At 42.9% G+C, this 17,007-nt stretch overlaps 1 pseudogene; it reads left to right on the forward strand.

The window, feature by feature from the left end:
* The first annotated feature begins 307 nt into the window (after positions 1-307).
* Positions 308-17,007, forward strand: part of LOC146188454 (uncharacterized) — a 32,594-nt pseudogene continuing 15,894 nt past the window's right edge.

Consider the following 17,007-nt stretch of genomic DNA (forward strand, 5'->3'; position numbering starts at 1 on the left):
CAGCAGCAGCACCACCACCAAAATGGAGCCTTGCATGACATGATTTTGATCAGGGTAGCAAAGAGCACCTAGTAAATGATGCTATCTTAGACGCTTTATTTCTATATTTTAGCGCACTATTGCTGCATTTCTTAGAATGTACCTCACACACACCTGTTCAACGCTTGAGCCATGTCCCTAGCAGTGCAGTGTAACCAATTAAAAGGAAATCACTAGCCAAAGAACTTATCAGCAGCATGCGATAGTTTGCACGACACATTGTCCGCGTTGGTCACGCCAATCCCAGTACTGCCTGCCAAGCAGAGCAATGCAACCAATGGTGATGCATCTGTCGCTGCTGCTAAACGAGCTGCCCAAGCAGAAGCTCACCGGTACTGATGCTAGAATCCAGATGTATGCGCCGCCAAAGCAGCATCTAGCTAAATGCTGCTGCTGAGAGAACATTGCCGTTTGTTTCACTGAAGCACTAGCTAGTCGCCGCCTCCAAGAGAACCCTTCATAATCCATATGCTTGCAGTAACCAATCGCAGTAACCATCAAGGAGAGTAGCCGGGCCAGTTCGTACATGATCACAAAAAAACAGCGCACTCTCGACAGAATACAGGGAGTAAGACAACGCACTGCGCTTCACTAACAACTGAAGAAAATTCGTTGCAAGCTTGCAAAAAATAAGAAAAAGGCCTTGAAAATGAAGCCATCGAATCGTCCTCTTGTCACTCCTTACCGTGGTTGCAGGTCCAGATAGCTGATTTCATTTTTTAGGGTCAATGATGGGGTGCTTATATATATAATATGCACCCCATCATTGCCGCTAATGCTGCAAGCATTATAATTACCCCCATATATATGCACCCTATTATGGACGCTAATAAAACAGGAAATCAGCTATCTGGATCAGCAGTGACGGTAAGGAGCGGCAAGAGGACAGTTTCATGGCTTCGTTTTCAGTGCCTTTTTCCTATTTATTGCATGCATGAAATAAATTTTCTTCAGTTGTTAGTGAAGCGCTGTGTGGGTTGGTCTTACTCCCTCTGTCCTGTCGAAAGTGCGCTCTTATTAAGTGGGCGTAGTAGCCATGCTCGCGTCGCCAAGACAGCCGCCTGTTTTTATTTCTGTATTTACGTTTAGCCCACCCCGTTAACTTACACATGAATAATTTGAAATCCCGGGTACTATGAAGAACTTGTAGTCCCATAATTTGTAATTTGGACTTGACCAGATAATTCAATGCGGCGGCCTGCATTGACCCGGTTAATGCAAAGACAAAATTTGTGCTGCAAAGCAATGCGAATTGTGCCACAAATAAATACCTCTCTTGACACGCAGCACTTCAACCCCAGAATTCTTAGCATGGGAAAAACTATGGTATGGCTTGTGGACTGCTGAAGTGCGTGCCTGCAGAGATGTCCTTCCCTACAATGCAGCCATGGATACCAGTTTCAAAGTAATGTGCTCTCAGCGCTTCGTCAAAACTCGGCAGGACAAGAGGAAGAGGTGCATGCATTCACTGCTCCTCTGGCCATGGGTTAGGCAGTAAAACCAAAGCACCTCCCACTTAAAGCAGTGGCACTGTCTCAGAAATCAATCGTTCTTGCTGTAAACTAGCAGTAGGCTGGCAGCCACATCAACCTGTGCTTTTTCTTTTAAAAGCATGCCATGCTTAGAAAGTGAGATTACCAGCATCTCGATTATTTCGGCACTGCAGAGAAGTCAACCTTTATTCAAATAAGCTACTATCCGAAATCTGGCAAACTTGTTTGCTAGGTGTAAACTAGGTTTGGACAAGTGACAGGTAGTATGTGCCATGCGTTGATGTTCATTTTCCCGCTGGACAAAATTGTGAAAACGTTCATTTGTATGCACATTGGCTTGGCTATAAGAGATTCGACTTGCACGTGCTGTTTGCTCATTTCATTCCCGCTAGCAGTTGCTCCTTCGGACAAATGGCACATAGCGAGAAGGCCACTTGCAATAATCTCGATTGCGTGCATACGTGACCGAATCCAAAAGTGCCTACCCATGCTAACTTGCCGGAAGGTTAAGGCACCATGTCACTTATAGAATTGCTGGCATCTTGACGTGCTTGTACTTTATTATTTTAAGGTGCACACTCACTGCAATACAACCGCATGGGAAACAACACGAAGTACAGCAGCAGAATGAAGGGGGTACGCACATTTTCGCAATAAAATTGTATGCCTGAGCTCATCTTTTGCTGTGTTTCTTCATTTGAAAATCCGCGTAATTCAGCGTTTTCATGGTGTCAATAATATCACATTAATGACGTTTTACTGTATTTCTGCTTACCGCATTATACATGGTTTACTGGCCAAGCCTGCAGAGTGGCCTAAAAAGGTTGTGGCCAGGCGCTGATTGGCCAACACGTAATATAATGCCCTAAAACAAAACCACAGCACGGATGCTTTGGCAAGGACAGCCTATTGGCTGCTCATTTGAGATGGGACGGTCTAGAGAATTGATCCCTCTGGGACCCTCGGTTCTCAAGTCAGGCAGGCTAACCCTGTGCCACGCAGACATGTTCGTACACTGTCAGCAGTGCTTTTATCCATGTCATTAGATTGTTTAAAGCATTTACGGTCCCAAAGAAACTCGGACTATGGGCCAACACAATATGGAGGCCTCCTGAAGTATTTACCACTAGGGATTCATTAACGTGCACTGACATCACTCAGTACATTGGCGCCTTGCACTTTACACACAAACACTGCCTCCACAGCTGGGATTTGGTCACATGTCCTTGGGTTCAGTGACAGGCACCCTAACCATACAACTACTATGGCGGCAACCATGTCGGGCTGTTCGTCACGTAATGCTGTAATATACAAGTGTATGCTAAAAAGTGCGTGACATAAAACCAGAAATTAGGGAGTTAGTAATTAAGCAATTTGCAAAATGCATACATGTGGATGAGCGTTAGCAAAGAAAGCCGAAGACAGACACCCCTGAGACAGTCATATCACACTGTTAAAAGTGTCGCTTGAGTACTTGAGTACTTAGCTTTTTCAGCTATACTTTGAGTAACAACTTCTATGATAAGCTGGTGACTGAAGCCTCAAAATGATTCTTATAAAGGCACAAAATTATCCTGAAAAGTGTTGAGCTACCTTACATTTCAGTACAAGCCCAGTTTTAAAGTTAACTTACGAGGCAGCATACGCGCCTTTTAGCAGTAAGATGCCTATTGGTAAGCAATGCAGACTGCAAGAAAGTGGCCACATTAAAAAATTTGTGCATATTCTGCATTCACATATATATTAAGCCAAGCCCTCAATGCCATATTAAAACTTACATTTCGATCCAACAGCTGAAATGGCTGCGGCGCAGGCTGCTCCTCATTCACACCTGAAGGCAGAGTGGCATTGTCTAAAGCAGCAGAAACAACTTACATTAGTAAAGCCATCAACAGCAGTAATTCAGTAAATGCAATGACTTGTTTTCTGACGTGACACTATATCTGCCACTCCTGATGAAGCAGACAAGGCAGTTTACACTGTATTTTAGAACTTTGTTTCATAACAAGACAAAAATATCCCATATGTGTTGAAAAGTAGGAGCTAGACGCTCCGAAACTGCCAATTACAATGTAGTCCCCTTATAACAATATTGGAAAAAAGAAAATCCAATCGTTATAACCAATTAGTTATATCTGAATCGGTGAAAAAAAGGCACGCACCTACGTATTTTGCCACACATGTAAACTTGCCTACTTACCAGCGATGAGTAAATCGGGTTTAATGACGCTAATCATTATAAACAGCACTAAACACTATTATAGGATACATTCATAGCCATAAAATAACATGGGCATACTGAAAAAAGTCGGAATCCCGTTCGCTTGAGCAGTAGCTGAAGCCTGACAATCACTAAGCATCACTTTCAGTAGCGCACATGCTGACGGCAGTACTTTTTGCGTGCGCAAAACTTATTAGCGATTTAGTGAACTGCAGGACATCCCCAGATTTAATGATCACTAAAATCGTAGAGTGCGAATCTCCTTTCACTCCCACATTCGTCCTTTCCCTTACGGCGCGGTTCAGGTGTCCACAAAGACAAGTGTGGCAGATACTGCGCATTTCCCTTCCTTTGAACCATTTATTATTATTACTATTATTGTTAATGTCTGTATTTTTTCACGAGGCTTTAAACCTTGCAAGCGTTCATCTTCCACGGACGCACAATCGGCGATGGCGATACGGCCGCACCCTCTGCGCAGCAACAGGCAGCGACTGCGATGATGAGTCTCATTGTTCTCGCGCGATTTCTCCACAGCAGTTCAATTTCGATCATATGTTGAGCCTTCGAGTCATTTTCTCCTTAGTAGTTTATTCTAATTAACAATCAGAAAAGTTTTGTGGTAAACATTTAGTGGGCGGCGATGAAGCTATTGTTGTATCCGATGTACCACCAATATTCTATCGTTATACAGTCGAACCCGGATATTTCGATTTTTGGTATTATCAAAATGACGGAATATCCCTTTGAAAATCCCATGTAAAAGACCAGGAAAGCTGCGTCATATACAGTTGAACTCAAATATAACGAACTCGAAGGGGATCGCGAAATAGTTTGATATATCGATAATTCGATGTAAAGAAATCGGCTTGAGACGACACTTGCGAAGTTGAAAAATACTGTATCTGCCGCGTAATCAACCCACTCGCTAATGAACCCACTCTCCACTTTTGCCTTCGAGAATTTGAAAAAAATAAACCGTTCGGTGGCGTGTCGCTCCGTTTCGACCGTGGCATCCACAGTTCATTTATTGGCAGCGCGCCAAGATGCTACGCAGGGGTAACGTTTCGGCGTGTTTATTTTTTGACTATATAGATCATGCGGTGGCAGGGAGCGAACTTGGCAAAGTGCCCGTGATGGCTTGATTGCACAAGCCTGGTTCGATTTATCACGCCGCGCTTGGGGGGCGGGCGCAGTCCACTGCCACAAAATCATTAAAAAGCGTGACAGCTGCAAATTTCATTTGAAACGATCAATGTCAAAAGACAAAAGACTGTGGAATAATTGCAGTCGACCTCGTGCTTCCGTTTGTTATATAGAAGAATGGACGACTCTCGCAAACCTGGGTCCCTGGTGGGGTCGTCGGCTGGCCAAGGCTGCCGCCGAGACCCAAGAATAACTCCTCTGCCTGCGCTTATATGCTGACCAGACATATGTCCATGCATAGTTTATCGATCCATCCATGCATCCTAACAATCTCTCTGTTGGAAGAAATAAAGTCTATTTCCACGTCTTTCTCTCTCTCGATATTTAACCGATTTAATCAATTAGACCTATCGCGCGCGCAATTGTCGCGGCCGGTGCTCTCCAGACTTGAGTGGAACTTAGCTGTGCAAAGGAGACGCACATCTGTGACGTGATATTCCTGGAATTATAGTCACCGAATAAGTCCAATGGAGATTATAAGTAGAAGTTTAACTCAGCTCAGCAGGCCGCACATATCTACGAAGGCTGAAAATGGAAGAAAGCAGTTTTAGGTTGTGTCCGCGTGATAGGCCGCGTGGCACATAAGCTGCGCACAAATCCAGATGCGCGCTGCCAATTAAGTGCGTGCTACGATCAGTGCGATACTAACGCACGGCTATACATATACATATATATATATATATATATATATATATATATATATATATATATATATATATATATATATATATATATATATATATATATATATATATATTCAGACAATTGACGGGAATTGAGAGACTCATTATTATAGAATTTTTAATGAGCTAACAGACTACGAGTTCAAGGCAAATGTTGGGGATATATGAGGATATATATGGGGTAGGAATGATGCGCCTTCCCAGGATAAAATTATGAGTTATATTCTGGAACGAGAGTAAGAACTCACTCGCGTCCGCGGGAAATGAGGTACTCACCGCCCGGCCGATGAAACCTCAGGCATATCGTGAGCCTTCTCGTTCCCGGGATTGCCCGAATGGCCGGAACCCATACCAGTTCTATCGTCCTACCATGCACTGGACGGTAGCTTTTAAGGATATTCCTGGCGGCAGCCAACAGACGGCCCATTCCGAAGTTCCGTATGGCTGTTTTGGAGTCAGTGAATACAGCATATCTGTTTCGGGCCTGCGCAAAACCCGTGACGCAAGCGGCTTAACCCGACGCTAGTATACTACTTTTTGTTGGCGACAATGAAGTTCATACCTGAAAAGCCTATGATCAGTGCACGTTAAAGATCAGGTGGCCGAAATTAGTCCGGAACCCTCGACTATCTCTTTCCACTTTCACTCCCACCGTCCCCCCTTCCTTTAGGCGCGGGTCAACTGTCCACAGAACAAGCGTGAGAATGCGTGCGCTTGAATTCCTTTCCTGTGAAGAAATTAAAATTGATGTCTGAACACTTTACGACTCGAGCTTACCTGCCCATTTATTTTGTATTCTGAATGAGGTAATACCTATTTTATAAAAATAATAATAATAATATTATTATTATTATTATTAATATTATTATTATTATTATTAGTAGTAGTAGTAGTAGTAGTAGTAGTAGTAGTAGTAGTAGTAGTAGTAGTAGTAGTACTAACGCGGCGCTGGCTACTTTTTTACAACCAAGAAACACCTCGTACAGTGCCTCAAGGAGGCACTGCCTCGTATTATACGTCTCTACCATGGCAGGCGCGTTAATAATTCAGTGTGTCTGCCAGTGGTCTGCCATTTAATTTGTGTCTGCTCAGTTTTATATATCCTCCTTGTGACTGCTTTGTGGCGTGCGAACAGTCGAAAAAGCTTTTGTTGTGGCACTGGTCCTCCTGCAAATAGTAGCCGCTACGGGAAGCGCTGCCATACATCATGGCAAGCGTTCAAAAGAAACGACGCAAATATTTGCATCGAAGTAAAGACAGCGAACAGTTCTGTGTGCCCAAAACGACATTTTATAGGCTTGAAAGGAAGGCTGATTAGCCAACAGCGCAGACTACGCAGCAAAGTCAGACCGCTACATTGCCCGGACCTTGTAAATATAGTGATAGCGCTCATCGGTTACGAACAGTCATACCCCTACTGACTGCAATTACGAAGTCGACCAGGCCACTGACTCAGGAGGTGAGACGACGAAGCGTCTCGATCTTCGGATGTCGCAGCACACAGCTCCGTGGGTGAAGGTGATCCGCGTATGGACAGCTTCAGCGAAGAATTGTTGGGAGCAGCGTTCGCTGCATTTAGCTCCGAAAAGCTGCCTAACCTCGGCAAATCGAAGGCTGGCGCAATTGCAATGGCCGTGTCATTTGCAGTGGCTCATGGCCCTACTTGGGTGGCATTAGGCGACCTCTGCGTGCTTATTAATAATATCACAGGAACCGACGTTTTGCCCGCAACAAATACGGATTCAGGAAGCTGTGGTCGGCGAGAAAAAACGACCTTGTTCAGTCGCGCTATATTTGCAGTGTATGCTAAGTTTCTATGACTACAAGCAGTGGCGAAACGATATGTTCTCATTGTGGAATGAGAGAACCGGAGTCCAAAACACAGGCCCGAGGTTCGCACTTTCTTACATTCGACCCAGAAAAACAGTTAACTTTACTTATTGAAAGAACTAAACAGAGCCTTGAAGAAGGGCTCCACACGAGAAGGAGAAGGTTGATGTAGCGACTAACATCACAATTGGATTGTGTTTTGAAGAACTGTGCAATGACGAACATGTGCGACATAATGACTTGACACTGACAATGAACACAGATGGAAGTGCAGTGTTCAAATCGTCCAAAACGTCAGTGTGGCCATTGCAGTTTGGGCTGAATGAACTGCCGCCAGCAGTTCGTTTTCAGAATCCTGTTTTAGCTGGACTGTGGTTCGTTAACACACACCGTGACATGCAGACGTTCTTAAACAAATTTGTCAGTGGGCTCAATTCAATGAAACCAATCATTTGGAAAAATGGAACTTCGGTGCACCGCTTCAAAGCCACGAAGGTAGGCGTGAACTGTTTTGCTGCACTAATATGATGATAATGCTAGCACGTATCTGTGATTCAACTTTTATAGGAACAACAATTATCTGAGGGACATATTTTAAGACGAAGTGTGTCAAGTAACATGAGCCTTATGTCACCGCAGTATTTTTATGTATGCATGAAAACAGCGTATGCATGCAGCTCCTCTGATACAATCTACAGAAAGGGCTCGTTTACTGCGCGCAACCAACATTTTGGAGACTTGTACACCAAAGTTCCTAAAATAGACCATCAAGGTATTATACTCATTAGTTTCTTTTCAATCTCATGGTAGTGTTACTGACAATTATAACTTTCATATGGATGTTCACTTCTAATGACATACGCCTGCAAGTGCAGTGCAGTCCAGTAGCTTAACAAAATGGCATATGTACAGACACATTGTCGTAGATCAATCTCACTTATGAATCTACAGGGTAAGTTGCGCGAAGATATTCTAGTAGTCGAGCATATGTAGCTACTGACATTTTTCACTCTACCTGGCTCAGAACTCTGATTGCATTCCCTCTGATAATTAGTTTGTTTAGTTTGGTTTTTCCTTCTACTGTCGCGCTCAGTAATGAGGAATGGGAATTACTGAGCGCGACAGTAATAAAGAATAGAAACTTCTAGAAAGGTATGGTCGCTATCAAAAATTGTGAAGGTTTTTCCCCACCACGCAGTAGCTGATGTTTCGTCTTAGCCCTTGTTAGTATCTGGCGGGCAAGTTTCTCCCATCCCTCATTTCCTCTGCCCTAAGGCTTGTGCCTGTGGTTACGTCAAGGGTTTTGGTGGTTCTTTTTTGCATGTGTTGGAAATCTTGCTGTTATTGGTGCTCAGTTTGTCACGGTGCAGTGTTTTTATCAGTTCATGGTTGTAATGTCTGTTTTCTCTAATGTCACCTCTGCTTGCCTTTAAGAGGTCGGTTTTAGCCTTCACATCGCCTTTTGAAGATTTCTTCCGCCACTACAGTTTTTATTTCGTCTTTATATTTTTTGTTTTGTAAGGTCTTTTTCATATATTCCTCGCGTCCTTTTTCACCTTTTCATTTCAGGGTTATCGAATATAATCACTCCAGTGCATATTGCAAACGTGACGTTTTTTTAGGCGGCTTTTATCACATTTGACGCGACTGCAACTATAGGCGGCACCAGTTGAGCAAGTGAAGGAGGAGGGGGAAAAGGGAAAAAAATGATATTTATAAATGTGTCCTTTCCGGAATAAATTTCAGTTGCAAGTCCAGCGTGTGTCCTGTCCGCCTACCCGCAGTGTGTGTCCTGCTTGTGCGCTACCACTATACCTAAACTCATAAACTAGTTTCTGTTTGGCAGTCAGAAGGATCACTTCACAGAACATGCGGTGATCAGACTTAAACAAACCAAGGTTCTACGGTGTGCTGCAGTTCTTCGCTCATGTTCCTCTTTGAAAGTGTTTTATGACAACGGAAACCAAAAAGAGGCGCACAAGTACTACAATAAGAGCAACATTCTTTTTTTTTCCTGTGCTTGGCGAGCGTATACGTTTTCTTCTGCCACTATGTTTGCCCCTCGCCAGACAGATTTCTGTCGAACCCTTGACAATGATAGCAACTACGAACGCAGCAAAGATGACCACTCAGTCGTGGCTGCTTTGCCGGTGCAAAATCAATGCACCCCAAACGTTTGAAACTTGAGTGCGCATTGTTGCTCTGTTGTCATTCCACCATCGCTGCTTGTGGGTTTTTGGAACCTGAAGTATTTCAATATCATTCTCATAGCAGCTTTCAATTAAGAACAAGTCTTGGTATGCGTTTCACCTCTTTTTATACTGCTTCACATCAGACTTTTTACACCTTGCTGACACCACTAGCGTCGTCTACTATCGGATTATACGCCCATAACTCAATGATAATTGAAATTCATCATGTGGCAGCAGGTGTATCTGGATAGCCATCGAAAATTTCAATAGCCATTTACTCAATGGGCATTGAGATTGCTGATGTGACAAAGATATAAGCCATGTTGAAATTGAACCTGATTTCACCTTAATGTTTACTTCTGTTGTAATTTATATCTCAGGTTTCAACCTTGTGGCAGGTGTGTGTGTTGAATACATGCACTGCGTGCTGCAAGGCGTCTCCAGGCAGATAACTGAGGCACTGTTCAATACAGCAAACTGCTCTGAAAGGTTTTATGTTGGTATGTTCTCGTATTGTGACTATGCATTTTGTCGCTCTCACTTATTTGCTTACTATACTGTCTTCAAGGACTGCATATATTGAAAATAAGTATTGGTTTTAGAGTTATGAAATGTGGAAAGTTGAAAGAAATGCAATGAAAAACTGATGTTGGCAAAGCTAGTTATGTCCAAAACAAAATTTCTTATGGGCCATTACTGGAGAATGTTGCTGTCTAGTAAAAGGGGGGCTTGTTGGACTAGTTCGGTAACGATTTATAATAAAAACAGCGCGAAACCACGGGATGACAGAAAAGAAGCACGGACACGAGCGTGTCCGTGCTTCTTTTCTGTCATCCCGTGGTTTCGCGCTGTGTTTATTGTAATGCTGTCTAGTAGTTTCACCTCTATGCAGCAAAATACGCGTGCTCTTGATTATGCAATGGCTAAGAAATCACTGGAGCCCCTTTTACAAAATGCATTAACCAAGCCACACTGCATGCAACCACCAGCAGCTTAGCTTGAACCATGAACATTCCACTGAAGGTTAATTTGCATAGATAATTCACTAGTGTCCCACTGAACATAAGCCCACACCTGCCAGCCACTCCCCCCCCCCCCCCTCTGTGGTCCGATGGTTATGCCTGCTGTGCCCAAAGATGCGGGATCGAATCCCGGCCGCGGCAGCCGCTTTTCAAAAGGCGTTTGTGTGCTGCACGATATTAGCACATCTTAAAGGCTCCAGGTGGTTGAGATTTCCGGAGCCCTCCACTACAGCGTCTCTCATAGCCCGTGTCGCTTTGGAACGTTAAACCGCACAAACCAACCAACCACGCCATACATGGACAGGCTGTAGTGCTCGGATGCAGCAGATTGTAGCAGCATGATCTTGTGCGTTTCCTCCTGATTGCTCGAGATCATCTGTGCCTTTTGTTGTGCTGCAAGTAGCTTGTGAAACAGCGTATAGGCATTTTGCTTTCCCAGCCGCTCCGAGAAGGAATCTTGTCTAAATTAGTTTCAGTGAGTACTTTCAGTTCTTACATGGCGGTGCCCTGCAAGATAACACCTCTATCTAATTACATCTATTGTGACGAAAATTTAGAATGCAAATGGGATTCCATTACAGTTATGGACAAAGTGCATTTTACGCTAGATCATGAAAACTATGGTGCATTCTTATGTATGCTGGCAGCCCATCATGCATGAGGGAGGTCAATGAGCGGTTACTGAGTATCCAGCCGCCTCACTGCATTACTCGCCTTCCTCGCCGGATTAAGGAAAGGACGCACAGGAAAGCATCAGAATGGAAGCACTGGATTTTGTTATATGCCCTTCCCTGCCTTGAGGACCTCATTCCACCAGAGTAATGGAGACATCTCCAAGCTGTCAGAAGCTGTGCACATTCTGCTCAGAGAAGCATTGTCTGCCCAGCAGATATGCAGGTAATGTATTGAAGACATTCTGAACATCTTAATCTTGTAGTCTGTCTTCTTGTCCCTTGGTGCTCACATTTTGTCAATCTTTTCAGCGCTAAGCACAAATAATTGAACCATACAGAGTAGTTTGACTTTATTTGTAGACTTACAGATGTCTTTGGAACACAAAAAGGCCAAGAAAATCTGGCCTACACAGTGCATCAATGTTTCATGCTTTGTCATATGCACTAAGCAAAAAAAATTTTCTTTACTTCCTTTTTCAAAAACACCTTGGAACGAGCTACCATGACCTACATAAATGTGCGAAATCATTGGTTTCTTTAACTCTTGTACTATTTTTCTAGCAAGGCTTTTTTTCATGATGCTGGGCCTTTAGGAATGGTGGATGCAAACATGCTGCAATTTCAGTATAGGGGCTCTTACAGGGCATATGTTTTTCAGAAGTATATATGTTTTGATAAGAAGCAGGTTTCTCACTTCTTGGAGGCAGATCCTTACATTGAGCAGTACATATGACACCTGGCATGTTAGAAAATTGAAGGGAGAATGAGGGGCTCGTTATGATACAATGAAAGGAGCCAACAGTCTGCAAGCCCAAGGTAAATTTAGGGAATATCGTTTTTTTTTATATTTTTTGTAGTTGATATTGATCAGAATTAGTCCTATAATAATTTTAGGGAGAAGGGTATTGAAATACAAATCGGAAGGAAAAACAACGCGTCATTGGTGGGAGTTGGCCGCTTTCAATGTATTACAATGAGCCCCTCATTTTCCCTTCAATTTTCTGCACAATAGCTTGTGAGGATCTCGGTTCGGACAGTCTGGAGAAATAAAAGGGTGGCGTAAGAGGGTTCTCGCAAAGCTTCCGCCCTCCCTAATGATCATGTGTCACACGCTTGCGGTATCACAGGGCGTTCCACATCCGCCACTATGGAAGAGGGTGGCGCTGATAAACACTCTCAGGATTTTGCTACAGCCAAAATAAATACCGAAGAAAGTGGAAGGTTGGACAGCTGTCAATGTAGCTCCGTTGGAAGAGCACTGGACGCGACATTCGGAGGTCATGGGTTCGTCTTGCACCATCAGCACATTGTTTTTCCTTTCACTTTGTATTTAATTGCCTTTCTCCATAAAATCATTGCAGGGCTAATTCTGGTCAATATCAACTGCAAAAAGTATGAAAAAGATATCCCCTATGTTCACCTTGGAGCCGCAGACTGTTGGCTCCTTTCATTCTGGCATACCAGGTGGAACATGAAGAGGGAGAAAGTGAGTTTTTGGTTCTGACCCTGGTGTGCCCTCTGATAAAGGCTAGTTGGTCTGCTTTCTATGGTAATAGGGAGGGAGATGCACTCTTCAGTTTTTGTCCGCATACCTAAGACTGCTAGCAAATACCATTTATTGATTTCTGTGTTCCATACATGTCAGTATGCTTCTGTGCTGTAGCCGACTATAATCATAGCAGCATTTATGTACATATAAGCCAGTTAAAATATTTTGAAAGCTTTTGCTAGGGCAGGCCTTCCTTTGGGACAGCACTTATACAAATTGGTGAATTAATGGGCTATGTTGTGCAGTTACAGTTTCGAAGAAAATCATGGTTTCTTAAAATTTGATATATTTATTACCAAAAGCCTCGTGATGGCTCACAAGTGCATTGCTTGGAATTGACCGCCATTCAACGCATCTTGGCAGGTTTTGTAGGCAGTGCAAGCCAGCATAGCTTAGCTTTGTTTTTGGTGTCAGCTGTTAACAGCCATAATCGAAGTCGGAATAAGTCTAAGGAGGCTGCAACAAGTTGAATTTAAAGGAAACGGCAATCAGGTTTGCTGAGAATATTTGTCAAGCATGTTTTCAAAATAAAATGATATTTTTCATGCCTGTCTCATCAAGGTATCGATGTAAGAAGAAAGGGGGGGGGGGTGCATTACAGATTTTTCTACTCTAAGCACCCCTGTCACTTTAAGCATAGCGACTGTGAAAAAATGGTGTACTTTGAGTCGATTATGTACCATAATTTTTTGCTCTCACATCACATGAGACACTCTCAAGGATGGCTAAGTGTTTCAACAACTTAACACCAGAAGGAGAAAAGCATATAATCGTCAATTTTGAACCAGCGATAAGTAATTACAGTATACTGGCACATATAATTTAACTCTGGAAAGAAGTCTGCCCCTCAAATCACTGCCCTTGCTAACCAAAAAAAAACCTTTTTCATTGCCTTCAAACACTCACATAAGCTGCCTGTAACATGGGGAAACTATTTTATTTGTAAAAGAAAAGTTTACTTGTGTGCAGCTTTAAGATAAATTAGTTATTCTAACAGTATGTTGAAGATTATTGAAGTACTATTATGACATGCTGGTGTATGCTTGCTTGCTTGTACAACAGTGTCACTCTTCATGCTATATTTTTTTGTTTTCAGAGTCTCTCCTGTCCACATTTGTGGTACGTTGCCAGGCGTTATATGGTGTAACAGCTGCAAAGTTTAACGTGCATCAGCTCCAGCATTTGGCCAACAGTGTTCGAAATTTAGGACATTTATGGATCCATTCTGCCTTCATTTTTGAAGGGGGCAATGGATAACTAGTAAAATCTGTGACAGCTGCTTGTGGCCTTCTTCATCAAATTGTGGAGTGTGTGGTGATGACACAGCGAATTGAGAACTTCACTGCCATCGAAGGCATCACAGAAGAAGAGAAAGTGATCTGCAATCGGTCCCTCAGACATCCCTATGCTACAAATGCAGCAGAGGAGAATGGAGCAACACTTCTCAGCCAAAACAATTGTGCGACCTTGACTGCTTCAGAAAAATTGGCTCTAAATCAGGCTGGCTGTGACCCCACACAAGCGGAGTAGTATGAAAGGTTAATATATAGGAAACAAGTTTACCATAGCACTTTGTACCAAAAGTCAGAAAAAAAGTGACAGCCCCTTTGTGAACACCTCAGACGGGTACTTTCGAATTAAAAATGTGGTTGGTGCACCATTTGAGGCTGGTCATGCTTGTTTCTTACTGTGTCGAGAAGTAATTGTTACAGACTCCATTCATTATCCAGATTACATCAAACCGCGTTTTATGTTTGGAAAATCTGAACTGCAAGTACTAAGGCCATGGCAGATCTTAAGTAGCTGCATATACATAGAGTTATGCAGGTTGCAGACAGCATTTGTGTGCTGCCTGCCTAATATGATTGAGCGAGATTAGGCCTGTAATAGAGTGCTACTATTTAGGCTTTTTTTCTTGCTTTACCTGATTGGAGATTTAATCATTTCTTCGCAAGTTTTATAATATGTTGCCTTATTATGATTGGCACGAGCCAATGGATGTTTAAGTGAGAAGGCACATGCCGCTTGGCTAATATGAAGCTGTATGCAAGAGGCTTAGACTTTTGTTTCTGTTTGCACATCTTCATGGTCAGATCTTAACGCGGTGCTCTTACCATTGAAGCACGTGCAGTGAGCTGGAAACCAAAGAAAGATGTCTCACACAGTGGTGCAGCTGTCAAATAAATCTTGAAGCTCAAAACCCTAATAACAGTTTATGTAATTCTGGAAATGCAGGTAGCGCCCATGGTGTAGTGAAGCACCTTTATCAGGCAAACACCTTTACCTGTCATAGAGATTATCTTTTGCTCTCACCATGTCTTCCACTGCTTCTGCCTGATGTAGTTACCTATGTTTTGCACTTTTCAGCTGCTCATTTGAAACAGTAGTATGTGTAGGCTGAAAGACATTGGCTTTGCAGTGTGAAGAGCCCTACCACTAACAAACTAGTGAAATATAGCCACATCATCTCTATGGATAGCTGGAATGTTTATGAAAAACTAAGTGTGTGGCGAACATTCACGAAGGCGAAGTATGCTTGCTGAAAGGTATTATGATGCTCTGAATAAGGCATATTTGTGACCAGGGTTTTGTACATATTAAATTTGTTATTTCTGCCATGTTACATAGTTGTGTTTTTGTAACTGTGCTAAGCGAGTGTTCTTTAATTGTGTGACCTGTGGTTTTTAGAGTAGAACAAAAGAGAAAGAGAATTAACACTTTATTGTCTTGAGTAGTGTTACTGAGTCTTAGTGGAAGAGCCAAGTGGCTGTTAACTGGTGGCTTGTGGTGCCTTTTCAGCGCAGTTTATGGCGCCCAATTGTATATCGAGGCTTGGGTACCATTTCTAATAGAGTATAATTGGCCTGGACAATATCCAATTCGTGCTGTATAGCTGTAATGTTTCTCTGTATTAAGGTTGCTGCAGGCTGTTTTTTGTTGGTACCCGCATATTTCTGAGTGAAAGTTTTACATCCGGCTAGGCTGGTATGTCCTTTATTCTCCTGGAACAAGAAAAAGATGGCTACACAGTAAGAGAGGCACTGAACAAGTGTAGAGGGTGAGCCTCAATTCGCAAGTCGAGACAACATTTTGACAAGTGGACTTGCCTTGGTCTGGGCCAGGCGAAGACACGTGGGCTTGTAGAAACATTGTGGCTCAGCTTTCGACCTGAGGCTCCCCTCTACCCTTGTTCAGTGCTCTTCATACTGTTACTGGTTTTTTTAGTGTTGCATGGATTGCAGCCTACTTGTTTACAGTATAAAGACTTTGTGAAGGTGAAGATTTTTTCAGAACAGTTGAATGCATATGATGCTGCAATTTGTTTTATGCAAAATAATAGATAACATTTCATCTGCCCACAAACATCTTCAGCACATTTTAAGAGTGAAATAAATATTGCTTGCTCACTCAAGGCACTGCTACAAGGTGTGGGGAGCGAAAAAAAAAGAATATAGAAAGCTACTGGTAGGCCTTGTCATGATCAGTTCTTAATTTTCACAGAACTTGTCAATGATTGTGCCGATTCAGGTGGTAACATTGTTCCTGTAGGTGTTAACATATGGCGTGCTCCACTTGTGTTCAAGGACTCTTATACTGACAGGATTGCCACTAGTTTCTAGCTTCAGCCCAAAATAGGCAAGTAATCAGTGTCCGCAAAGCTTTACGGCAGTCGATGCCAAAATGAACCAGCACCTGCCTTGGCCGCCATGACTGTGGTAGGGCCAGATGTCCGCACAGATGCTTAAAGCAACAGTGCATACTCGGGGCTTTAAATAAAACACAATTCCATCAGTCTGTTACCATTCAGTGTTTTTTGGAAAGCCGAAGGATTTGTCCTACGTTAGAGCCAAAGGAGCTTGCTTCACAGGCAAGTAGGGATAACTTGTGGCACCGACAAAATATAGGAGGTGGTTTAATGAAATATTGTTAGTTTTGAAAGGCTGGTGATGCGTAATGAGCCACATGGCACCTCGACCTAGCTACACTCGCCACACGTCAAATGCCTCCACCTTACCACTGTATTTAACCTGGCCTTGACCCAACTGCATTTGCATGATCCCTGGAAGTTTTCAAATCTCATCTGCCGAACTGAGTTTC

The sequence above is a fragment of the Amblyomma maculatum genome, chromosome 5, assembly GCF_055883805.1.
Source record: "Amblyomma maculatum isolate TAMU_Amacu chromosome 5, ASM5588380v1, whole genome shotgun sequence".
Taxonomy (NCBI): domain Eukaryota; kingdom Metazoa; phylum Arthropoda; class Arachnida; order Ixodida; family Ixodidae; genus Amblyomma; species Amblyomma maculatum.